The sequence below is a fragment of the Hypanus sabinus genome, chromosome 4 (genome assembly GCF_030144855.1).
Source record: "Hypanus sabinus isolate sHypSab1 chromosome 4, sHypSab1.hap1, whole genome shotgun sequence".
NCBI lineage: Eukaryota > Metazoa > Chordata > Chondrichthyes > Myliobatiformes > Dasyatidae > Hypanus > Hypanus sabinus.
Window position 1 is genome coordinate 147,512,778 of NC_082709.1, and position 10,025 is coordinate 147,522,802.

Below are 10,025 nucleotides of genomic sequence, written 5' to 3' on the forward strand. Positions count from 1 at the left end.
TGGGCCATAGAGTAGGAGGAGTTGGGAAGTTATGTTGCAGTATGTGAAATATTGGTGAGGCCTATCGTGTACAATTTTGGATAACCCGTGAAAGGAAAGATATTATTAAACTAGATAGTGTGCAGAAAAGATTTAGCAAGATGTGCCTGGACTTGGGGGCTGAGTTGCAAGTAGAACATTATTCCCCGGAACACAGGAGATTGTAACCTGACAGAGATGTATGAGGTCATGAGGGACACAGACAGGGTGAAGTATAAGGACTGTTTCCCAGGGAGAGGGTGCTAAAAACAAGAGGGCAAATGAATGACAGAGCAAGTTTGCCTCTCAGACAGAAATGCTCCATCACTATTTTCTTTCTCAGTCTCCCCCGTTATTTGATTCCCACAAAATCAAATAATGACTTGGTTATTTGATTTACATTATTGGTACTTCTATGTATTTTCTTTGCTCCTAGTTCTCAAATAATAACTCGGTATCATTTAGCTTTAGTTTTGCAGAGTGTTTTTAGGACTTTTTACAACAACACACACAAAATGCTGGTGGAACACAGCAGGCCAGGCAGCATCTATAGGAAGAAGCGCTGTCGACTTTTCGGGCCGAGACCCTTCGTGAGGACTAATTGAAAGAAAAGATAGTAAGAGATTTGAAAGTGGGAGGGGGAGGGGATGGATGAAGCTAAGAGCTGGAAAGTTGATTGGCAAAAGGGATACAGAGCTGGAAAATGGAAAGGATCATAGGACAGGAGGCCTGGGAAGAAAGAAAGGGGGAGGGGAGCATCAGAGAGAGATGGAGAACAAGCAAAGAGTGATTGTGAGAGGGGTAGAGAGAGAGAAAAAAGGAGAGTGAAAAAAGGGGGGGGGGGAATAAATAAATAAATAAGGGATGGGGGTAAGAAGGGGAGGAGGGGCATTAATGGAAGTTAGAAAAATCAATGTTCATGCCATTAGGTTGGAGGCTAGCCAGATGGAATATAAGGTGTTGTTCCTCCAACCTGAGTGTGGATTCATCTTGACAGTAGAGGAGGCCATGGATAGACATATCAGAATGGGAATGGGACGTGGAATTAAAATGTGTGGCCACTGGGAGATCCTGCTTTTTCTGGCAGACAGAGCGTAGATGTTCAGCAAAACGGGCCCCAGTCTGCGTCAGGTCTCACCAATATATAGAAGGCCACACAGGGAGCACCAGTTGCAGTATATCACACCTTTTTATAATGTCATTTCTGTCTATGTTTTACATTTTTTGGAGCAGAACAGAATTTGGAATTGAAAATTCCGATTATTTGTGAAATCACTAAATGTGATTAAGTTTCCTTCCACGGTCATGCAAAAATATTGTTTTAAGTGAAGTGAATAGATTTTTATGCTCTCATCTTTACATCCACAGCTAAAGTATTGAAGGTTACCATTAATAAGAAGTCCAATGCTGTGCTGCTCGCTTTGTGCTAAATGATTACAGTGGGAAATCCAGTGTCACCAACGTGCTCTCTAACCTTCAGTGGGAACCACCTGAAAACCGACGTACTAAACTATGGTTAATCTCCATTTTCAAAGAAGTTCACAACATCACTGATGCACCATCAATAACTCACACTGAGACGTAAGGCGAGATATCAGCTTTTATTGACTGGAAGAAGGAACCAGGAGTGAGTGTCCATCATACTATGTCCTGGAGACTGAGGCCGAGCGTCAGGCCTCAGATCGCCTTTATACAGGGGCCTGTGGGAGGAGCCACAGGAGCAGTCAGCAGGGGGCGTGTCCCGACAGGCACATAGTTCACCACAATCACTCCATCAGACGTCTAAATTCGTCACAGGGTCAGTTCAACTCGACAGCAGACCGGACCTTACATACTGGAAACCCCTTCATTCAACAAGATTTGCTACCAATACTCCCGCTACCCAAGATCAAAAAGCAAGTGGAATCTTCTGCCGCCAGACCTGCGCAGTATTTCTGACATTAATATTTTTAAAGATAGACTCAATTAAATCAACCTAGGGGATCTAGTCAAAAAGCTCACTTTACAATTTAACTCTCACGCTGTTCACACCAACTGCGCGTTATAACAGCCGTCCGGCAGTGCTTATGCAGTACCAAGCAGAAGCAGAAGCAGAAACTAGAAGGTGGTGGGAGAAGAAGGAATCTGATCGGAGAGGAGAGAGGACATGGAAAAAAAGGAAAGAAGGGGGGGACGCTAAAGGAAGGTGATAGACCAGAGTGGGAATAGGAAAAGAGAGAAGGGGAGGAAATATCGATGTTCATGCTACCGGTTTGGAGCCTACCAAGATGGAATACTTTCCTCTAACCGGAAAGAGGCCTCATTGTAACAAACGATGTGGCCATGAACCAACATGTCAGAAATGACTGGGAATAGGAATTAAAATGGATGGTCACTGGGAATTTCCATTCTGGTGGGTGGAGTGGAGGTGCTTGACATTGGAGGTGCCCCAATTTATGTCGGGTCTCACCAATGTAGAAGAGGCCACATTGGGAGCACTGGCCACAATAGACAACCCCGATAGATTTGCAGGTAAATTGTTGCCTCACCTGGAAGGACTGCTTGGGGCCCTGAATGGAGTAAGTGAGGAGGTAAATGGGTAAGTGTAGCATATTTGTCACTTGCAGGGAAATGTGCCAGGAGGATGATTAGTGGGGAGGGACAGGGGAATTATACCTAGTATGTGTGAGGAGAGATGCATCAGTAAGTCAGAGGGAAAAAGGAAATATGAGTGGTTGACAGGACTTGATGTGGGTGATTCTGCAAACCTGGTTATGTTATGAAACTGCTTTCTGCACTGTTTCTTAGATAAGGTCACAAAACACCTGCTGCTCATCTCCGTGCTAACCGCACTTCCTGAGTGAAGCCAACAGGTTTCTTCCACCCACTGCTGGAGAAATGTATGTGAGTCTTGTTACTGACTACATCCAGCAAAAATCCAAGGGAAGGACTGATCTTTCTGAATCCATCCAAAGCACTTCTTGAGTCCGACAAATTGTATTGCTGCATTTGGTCTTTAAACTACAGATATTTTATTAGATTAATGCAACATTTTTGTAGGAAATAAAGGGGCAAAAAAAAAATAAATTCACCGAAACTCAGAATGAACAAACACTGATGGAAAATCACAAAGAGAAATAATACAGGACTTTTCATTCTGCCCAATGCATTAATAATTTCTTTGGACAACAAAGATTCTGCTTCCTAAATACTTTTGAGTGTATTTTATGGATTTTGGGCTGCTGATCGTGAATATTACCATGAAATTTCCCTATCATCCACCATTATTTTTAAAAATTGCCTATTTTTGTTATTTCAAGTCAATTAAAATATTGCCCACAATGTAAGCTGAAAAGTTTTCTGTCTTGTCCAGATATGCCTGGGAATGCTTGGGCAGGACAGGTTATAGAAAGGCTACAAGAGCATCATGCACACGTCATTCTGCGCGTTGCGCTTACAGGTATATTGGTTTGCGAACTTGTTCATGCGCATGCTTTACCCACATAACATAATGTATTTACTCATTGTAATAAAGTAATTGTACTTCATTTTGCTAAGCATTTTGTCATACCAAAATGTCCCACCAATGTTGCAAAAGCTATGATACTTTCTGTTATATTTGTGATGAGTATATACTTAAATCTCAAAGACAGAGTATGACTCCTCGCATAAGAAAGCCTACGAGCTCCACTTTGGGTGTAAAATTGGTGACCAAGGCAAAGCCTGGGCTCCTCGCATTTGTTGTGCAACATGCTCTGTCGATATGACAGCTTGACTCAGAGATACTTGGAAGTCAATGCCATTCGCTGTCCCGATGATATGGTGAGAGCAGAAGGATCATGTGACAGACTGCTACTTCTGTCTGACCAGTGTGTCTGGTTTCTCTGATAAAAACAAAAGATCCATTGAACACCCCGATCGCCCTTCAGGCAATGAGACCTGTCATACATGATAGTACATTGTCTTCAGTCCTGAAGCCACCAGTGACATGGAGTCTAGAGGAGGTAGACAAAGATGCCGTGATGCCTGAACCAGGAATGGAAAATGACACTGATACTGATACAGATTTTGAACCCTTTATGTCGAGTGAGCCTCAGCTGCTAATTTAATCTGAGTTAACTGACCTGGTCAGAGACCTGGGCTTGTCAAAGACAAAAGCGGAATTACTGGGTTCAAGACTGCAAGGATGGAATCTACTGTCACCAGGCACAAAAATTTCTGTGAAGGATTTCAATATTTGAGACAGATATTTCCCAGAATAACTGATGCCAAGATTAAAGAAGGCATTTTTGTTGGTCCACAAATCAAGCAAATCTTCAATAAACAAACACGAGGAAATCTGCAGATGCTGGAAATTCAAACAACACACACAAAATGCTGGTGGAACACAGCAGGTCAGACAGCATCTATAGGGAGAAGCGCTGTCGACGTTTCGGGCCGAGACCCTTCCTTAGTCAGGAAATCTTCAATGATGTACAATTCGTAGAACTCCTAGTGGGACCGGAGAAAAACACATGAAAGGCATTCAAGGATGTTGTTGAAAATTTTCTTGGCAACTACAGAGCACCAAACTACATGCAGCTGGTTGATGAAATGCTTCAAACATACAAAACAATGAAGAGCTACGTCACTAATGAAGAGCCATCAGTGATGAGCATGGTGCAAGTTTTCACCAGGACATTACGGTCATGGTGTAACGGTATAAGGGCAACTGGAAATCCATCAATGCCGGCTGATTATTGTTGGACACTTAAGGAAGAAGCCTCAGACACTGAGTACAAATGAAAATCACCAACAAAACATTTTGGCTTAGTTGAATTATCGCAACGTGTCAGCACTGTTCTGCAATTCAGCACATCATACTCAATAAAAATTCATTTCTTTTTTCTCCAAATTCCTACGTGATACAAGTAGTTATATTTGAGTTCAGCTTCAAGATGTCTATCATAAACAAAACTTTCGAAAACACTTGCTGTCCAGTGTTTAGTGGCTCTTTTCTATTCATGATTATACATGCCTCCATCTCGCCACATGTTCTGAAACAAGGAAATAGCCAACTGAACCGATGTGATCAAAAAGCAACACCTGGAATAATTGCATCAAACAAGTACAATACAGTATGAGAAAAAATAAAATACCTGAAATGGCCACATAAGTCTCTATAATATATAAATAATTCAAGTGGAACAAAACACAAAGTATGGAAGTCCCATTTGTACTATTCTAGTTGTTGGTAAGCAAAAATGGGAGAGGTATTTCTTCAGCGCACAAACCTAAGCTTAATTTTTCTCCAGTTTTTAAATTTAAAAACCACACTTATTTTAGTTATCGCTGTGGCTCAGCTAACAGCGTTTTATGGCTGAGGTGAAGTATGAAAGCTCAAGTTTCACTCCAGAGACAAGATCCATGGTGACATTGCTATGCAGCACTGAGGAAGCAATTGGTGGCGGCATATGTCTGTTAAACTTCAAAATGAGACTTCACCTGTAGTTTCAGGAGAAAGTAATAGATCAACCACATTGTTTTGAAGATAGCTCAGTTTCTCCAATGCCTTAGTGTTATTCATTATCGATATCTTTGCATTTGATTGTTGTAGGCGATTTGACTGCTGAATTTTCTACATTACAATAGTGACTCTAGAAGTGCTTTGCACCAACCTGAAGCTCGAAAGGGAGAGCCCAAGTTCAGTCCTTTCCAATATGGTATGCCACTCAGTTCAAGAACTGTAAATAAACATAACATACATTGATCAAACATCATCTGCAAAAATGCTGCTGAATCACAGGATCACATCCCCACAGACATGTACCCGATATGGGTGCTGCATAGTGCTCAGACAGTGGCAGTTGGGAAGATTTCAAAGCACTCGTTGAGATTCTGGCAAGCCATTGAATGAGGTACAACAGGTAAATGTAGATGTCATTGGTAAAGGATGAAATATCCTGAATCACTATCCAGGCATTCAACCCAAACTGTTGGACATTCCTTGCCTCCCATGAATGCTGCTCAACCCCGCTGAGTTGCTCCAGCAGACTGTGTTTTGCTTAAGATTCTAGCATTTGCAGTCCCTTATGTCTCCATGAACTGTTCTTTCCACATTTTGTAATGCAATGATCACAATTGTTAATTGAGTGAAGAATAATGAAATGTCCGTCCTGTTGCACAAAGAGGATGCTTGTTATTTGAACAAGCTGCTTAAAAAGTCAAATTTTTAAAAACGTGTTCTGTGAATCTGTGACTCCAATTATTACTCGTGTCTTATTGCCATGAGATGGCAATGGTGCCATTTTCCTGGAATCCTTCCTTTCCTTGTTGTGACAGTGGTGAGGTCAATGGAAAGAGCAACCAAATGAAAAGAATGGATAGACCATCAATTTGTAATCACCCTTTTGACGTGATTGTGCAAAGTCAAAGTTTATCTCATAACTTTATAATACTCTCAAACTCCATTTCCCTGATGTATGGCAGGATCCATTGTAATCTTCTCCAGTGAGTAGGAAAGGAAAACTACACAAGTTTTGAATCTACTTGAAATTTAACTCTGGTGTATTGCAGGATGCATTACAATCTTCTGCAATGGATAGGAAAGGTAACACTGCACTAGATATGAATCTGCTTGAAATTTAACTTTTCGTTGTCATCAATTTTAAATAGCAAGATTCCACAAATAGACAATGTTCTCTTTCAAACAATAGGACATCGGGAATTCATGTAAATTGCAACTCTTTTATACTAATTGACTCAAATGTAATTTTAACTAGGATATGAATGGTTGTTGTAGATCAGCAAAAGGTAAGGACAAAGTCAAAATAAGAATTCCATTGTAGAATAGATGGATGGTCATAACTTTCCCTGCCTTGGACATCGCCTTCCAGAAAACTAGGAGGCAACCACCTAGCAGCTCAAAATGTTAATCCTTCTTGGAATGGTTGGGGGATGGTCTGAGGCCTGTGAGAGGAGCTTGGTGTTTAATATTGTTTTAGTTAAAATAGGGAGTGGAAAATTAGTTACTAGCTACCCCCCCCCCCCCCCCCCCGTTAATATTTACTTCTTCTGTATTTCCACAGGAGAATCAAATGACAAACTGCATAGGTTTTGTTGTGGAAAAACTTGTTTTAAGACTTAAATTAATACCACCCTGTGGTAAGTCAAATTGCTTAAAACAATCAAACGTCCTTCATTTCCATTTTATATCATCCTGAAGCTCTAAAAAGGTAACGACTTTTGAAGTGCTATCACTTTGGTGATGTAGAAATGCGGCAAGCAGTTTGCATGCAACATGCTCCCAGTAATATTGACAACAATCATATTATAAACAGATAACTGTTTAGGAATGTTTCTTGATTATTAAATGTTGGCCCTGATATTTGCTTTTCTAAATGAATTGATTCCGCAACCTATGGACTCACTTTCAAGGACTTAACCACTCAAGTTCTCAGTATTATTTATGTGCTTAGTTATTGATATATTTATCTGCACATTCTGTCTTCTTTTGCACATTGGTTGTTTTTCAGTCTTTGCTTGTGTATTGTTGTTCATTGATTCTGTTGTATTTCTCTATTCTACTGCGCATGTCTGCAAGAAAATGAATCTCAAGGTAGTATGTGGTGACATATGTATAGTTGGATAATAAATATACTTCGAACTTCAAAGTATTTTTAATGAGAAAGTGATAAAGATGTGATGAATCAGCTGAATTATGACACCTCACATAGCTTAACACTTGACAAATACTATGCCCAGAACCAAACTGGAATATTTGTATGTGGAATGGAACCCATACTTGGAACAGTGAGAGTACTACTACCAACTGCACTCCTTTGTTTCTGTACTGGTGTTATTATGATAATGCTATAGATTACTCCTTCAATAATCTGCAATGAATGATGCATTAATAGTAAATAGTTTTTGTTTAAATTCATAATCCTTCTGAGTGAGTATTTTGTTTCTTTTTTAACTGGCAGGACGATGTTGTCTGTTCTGTATGTGTGGCTGTGAAACAACAAGCAGCTTTTTAATTCACAAAGTCTGGGGATAAGGCGGTATTTCATTTGCTCCTCTGTATGCTGTCAAATTTCTTGGGTCACATTTGGAAGTATGACAAGGACAGAATACTAACTAAATAATAACTATTGTGCAAAAAAATTGTCAATTGATTATTTATTGTTTCTGACAAATGCCTTATATGTTGAAATCAATTGTGATTTACATCTATAACCAATTATACTTGAAAGTAATCAACTGTGACTGCTGCAAAAACAAAGAAGATAGTATGTGTAGCTGAAGTAAAAAAAAAGTCATAATTAAAATAGATTTGAGCATTTTCTCTAAAATGTTAGCACGCACATGCTGAAAATGATTCTAGCTTATCTTAAGTGACACAGTATTCTCGTTTTGCTGTTTTCTCTTTAAATTTTCACTTTAACTCCAATGTTTTTTGACATACGGACAGAATATTTTATCAGTGAAAAAAATTCAAATGAGCAAATCAATATATTTGGATGACCAAACAAAATTTCAATTCATATTAATAATACTTGCACTAAATATCATTAAATCCATGATGTAAATACAATTAATTTTATTGTATACTCATATAGAGATATCTTACTTCTCTACATTTCTGTGTACAACTGAAATTACTCATTCAAGTTTTAACCAAATGATTGGAATAAATGCAAATAAACACATTTGAATATATAATTAAAATTATTATAACAGCAAGAATAATAAGAAAAATACTAACAATATTTAATGTGGGGTAGGAAGGGAAATTAGTTGTAATGGGATTGGGATTTAGTGCGGACATGGATTGACGAAAGTTTGGGACAGGCAAGCAAAATGTTAGGTAGTGGCCAGATATACCTCTGATTGAAATGTTAAGACCGCATGAAGATGGCTGTGAATGTGGACGAGAGAGTTCATCATATTGGAGAAAATCAGGTCTACTAAGAGGGAGGTGAACACAGTTGAAAGGGAGCTTGATTAATTCAGAAGAAATTTAAGATGACTGAGGATGCAATAACAGTGCAGAGGGCAGGGGAAGACCTGTAGGTGTGCATCAGAGAGTGTTCCATCACTACAGAACAGAGTCTCTGTTCATCAGGCAAGTGTTTACTGTTCCCTAGTTCTATAAAAGTCAGGGGCCTTGTTATTTTTATTGTTGTTGGAAAACACATTGTGTCATATTTTTTTGGTGTGAAAGCAACCTGGAATCTGCCCAATGCAAAAAGTTGTGTGGGAATTGCTGTTGGCCACTGGTTGCACAATTATCAAGGAATTTTGAATGGAGCTGAACATAATATATCAGAAACAATGGGAAGATTACACATGATCAACAGAAATTTTGCTTTCTGAATACTTTTGGGTGTATCTTATGCATTGTGGGCTGCTGATCATGAAAATCACAATGAAATTTCCCTATCGTGCACCGTTTTTTAAAAATCACCTATTTTTTTTCAATTCATAATTCAAGTCAGAATAACTGAAGCTAAGATTGAGGAAAGCATTTTTGTTAGTCCACAAATCAAACAGGCCATCAATGATAGGCAATTTGAAGAACTTCTAATGGAACTGGAGAAAATCCATGGAAGCCATTCCAGGGTATTGAATATTTTCTTGGCAACTACAGAGCACCAAACTACATAAATCTGTTTGGCAACATACGTCAACCATACAAAACCATGAAGTGCAACAGGTCAGTAAACATTCATTGTCTACATTTTCATTTAGACTTCTTCCCTGCAAATCCTGGTGCTGTCAGTGACGAGCATGGTGAAAGGTTTCACCAGGGCATTGCATCACGGAGAAATGGTATCAGGGCAACTGGAATTCTAACAAAACATTTTTAGCTTAGTTGAACTATTGCCAAGGTCAGCACGATTATGCAATTAAGCACATTACATTCAATAAAAAATCATGGCTTTTTTATCCAAATTCCTACCTGATACAAATAGTCTGAAATTACATTTGTGTTCCACTTGAAGTGGTCTATCATAAAAATTTCTGAGGAAGCAACACTTTTCAAA

At 39.1% G+C, this 10,025-nt stretch overlaps 1 long non-coding RNA gene across 2 annotated transcripts in view; it reads left to right on the forward strand.

Moving 5' to 3' along the window:
- LOC132393288 (uncharacterized) overlaps nucleotides 1-9,666 on the forward strand; it is a 115,048-nt gene extending 105,382 nt beyond the window's left edge. For both annotated transcript variants that reach the window (XR_009511820.1, XR_009511819.1), the window contains one exon: nucleotides 1,387-9,666. This is a non-coding gene — a long non-coding RNA (uncharacterized LOC132393288). The remainder of the gene's footprint in view (nucleotides 1-1,386) is intronic.
- Nucleotides 9,667-10,025: the final 359 nt, after the last annotated feature.